The following is a 2,717-nucleotide window of genomic DNA, read 5'->3' as shown; positions in this document are numbered from 1 at the left end:
CTCAAGAGCACTTATGCACTACTGCCCTTTTGCTGATATTAATTTGCTTCTATATGCCTACCTCATTTGTACGTCGCTTTGGATAAAGGCGTCTGCTAAATGACTAAATGTAAATGTAAATGCAAAGCACTCAACGCTATACAATTCGGAGCACAGAGTGTCAGTAATGTACAACCACCACGATGAACACTCCATTTCCAGCTAAAGGCGATCAAAACACCCATCGACATGAACAAAGAAACGTCGTTCGGAGCGATCACCTGGCAAACAAACTAAAACTTCTAAAAGTTCTTTCACACGAACAAAATTAAATAAAACCTTTGACACCTGTTTAGCAATCGTAAAAACTAAATAAATCAATAAAAAACACCCACTGACATGAATAAAGAAACACCGTTGGAGTGATCACGTGTCAAACAAACTAAAAGTAAAAAAAAAACTAAAAACTACAACAAGTAAAATGAAATAAAAGCGGAATCAATTATTAAACAATGCAAACATAGACCAATTGAGTTCAACGAATCGTTGATCCTGAAGACATGGATCAGCATGTTCAGGTCGTTTGATTAGGGTCAGAGCTGAAATTTACAGGAGAGTGGATGTGGTGGATCTTATTTGAGGATTCCTGGCGCAGGAAAAGGCAAATCACGGATTTTGTAGTCAGGCACCCGAGAGAAACAAATGGGGGCCTAATGTCGGAAGGACTTAAAGCGGCCGTGCCTAGAGATTTCTTTAAGCGAATAAATAATTAGCTCTTGGTTGATTCTTGAATTTCTTAAATCATTTGTTTATTTATTTATTTTTCCCGGTGCAGTTTGCATTCAAGCGGTTGGACTGACAAACAAAACTGGCAACCTCTCAAGTCGAAGAGAAGGGCCCGAGTTGCAAAGGGACGTGCAGCTCTAAAGAGGTCGCTGAAGAGAGAGAGAGAAGGTCTGTCTATCGCTCCCTGGAGGAGAAAGCAAGAATGACGACGTTGAGCTGTCCTCCGTCACAGCGACGAAGCAGAAAGCGGCACAGAGAAGGGCAAAGCAAAGCAGCAGCAAATGTAAAGGTAAAGGAGCGAGCCAAAAAAAAGAGTCGGCCCCTGGAGAAGAGCGCTCGCTGACTGGTGAAGGAAAAGCAAAAGCTTACAGCACCTGGTATTCCCAGGCGGTCTCCCATCCAAGTACTAACCAGGCCCGCCCCTGCTTAGCTTCGAGATCGGACGAGATCGGGCGTGCTCAAAGGTGGTATGGCCGTAGTGAAAGCAGCCACGCGAATGCGAGCTATTTAAATAAAGGCACCGTTCGCAGCAGGCCAAAGACGCACACCAGTGGTGACCAATTGAGTTCAACGAATCGTTGATCCTGAAGACATGGATCAGCATGTTCAGGTCGTTTGATTAGGGTCAGAGCTGAAATTTACAGGAGAGTGGATGTGGTGGATCTTATTTGAGGATTCCTGGCGCAGGAAAAGGCAAATCTGAGTTTTGTAGTCAGGCACCCGAGAGGAAACAAATGGGGGCCTAATGTCGAAGGACTTAAAGCGGCCGTGCCTAGGATTTCTTTAAGCGAATAAATAATTAGCTCTTCGGTTGATTCTTGAATTTCTTAAATCATTTGTTTATTTATTTATTTTTTCCCGGTGCAGTTTGCATTCAAGCGGTTGGACTGACAAACAAGACTGGCAACCTCTCAAGTCGAAGAGAAGGCCCGAGTTGCAAAGGAACGTGCAGCTCTAAAGAGGTCGCTGAAGAGAGAGAGAAGGTCTGTCTATCGCTCCCTGGAGGAGAAAGCAAGAATGACGACGTTGAGCTGTCCTCCGTCACAGCAGCGAAGCAGAAAGGCGGCACAGAGAAGGGCAAAGCAAAGCAGCAGCAAATGTAAAAGGGTAAAGGAAGCGAGCCAAAAGAGTCGGCCCCTGGAGAAGAGCGCTCGCTGACTGGTGAAGGAAAAGCAAAGCTTACAGCACCTGGTATTCCCAGGCGGTCTCCCATCCAAGTACTAACCAGGCCCGCCCCTGCTTAGCTTCGAGATCGGACGAGATCGGGCGTGCTCAGGTGGTATGGCCGTAAGCGAAAGCAGCCTGCGAATGCGAGCTATTTAAAGAAGGCACCGGCAGCAGGCCAAAGAGCGCACACCAGCTTTTCCACTCCACTCTTTTCATGTCTTCTGCAACTCTTCGACATTGTCTGCCGAGAAAAGGTGCCCCACCGGCAAACTTGGCCGGAGGCGCGGCGTTTACGCCGCCCCTCCACCACATAAAACAACACGTCCATTTCCCCTTCTTTTCACGCCTTCGTCCCTACATCAATTCCTTCCTTGTGTTTGGAAAATCTTTGTTGTTTCCCTCTCAGGTTCAGGTCTGTCAATGATGAGACTTACTTTTAAACCTAAAAATCTTAATTAGTTTAATAAAGTCAGAATAATTCAGACTGAGCTCAGGATATAGATCAACAGCATTAAAGGCATGCAGGGCAGTCCTGTATGCTCACACTACATTTCACACAATAGTTATATTCTTGTGCTTGCCTCTTCCTCCCACTCAGGGTGTCCTTCACAGAACCAGGTGCAGTTGTTTCTTCTCGACCAGTAGATGGGCTCAGCAGTCTCCATATCTTGTTTCTGTAGATAAGACATTTTGCACAGCACATACACATAATATCAAGTAGAAAAACTCAGAGCCTTTATGAGGCCTGGGTACAGTGCCTGTAAAACATAAATCCTTTAAAACAT

General features: G+C 45.5%; 2 pseudogenes; both read right to left on the bottom strand.

The window, feature by feature from the left end:
- Window positions 1-1,127: 1,127 nt before the first annotated feature.
- On the bottom strand, window positions 1,128-1,246 carry LOC122334980 (annotated as a pseudogene).
- A 695-nt stretch (window positions 1,247-1,941) lies between these two features.
- LOC122334973 lies at window positions 1,942-2,058 on the bottom strand (annotated as a pseudogene).
- Window positions 2,059-2,717: the final 659 nt, after the last annotated feature.

This window comes from Puntigrus tetrazona, unplaced genomic scaffold (assembly GCF_018831695.1).
Source record: "Puntigrus tetrazona isolate hp1 unplaced genomic scaffold, ASM1883169v1 S000000691, whole genome shotgun sequence".
In the NCBI taxonomy this organism is placed as follows: Eukaryota; Metazoa; Chordata; class Actinopteri; order Cypriniformes; family Cyprinidae; genus Puntigrus; species Puntigrus tetrazona.
Note: the sequence above shows the minus strand (reverse complement) of the source record. Positions and strands in the feature narration are given on the sequence as shown.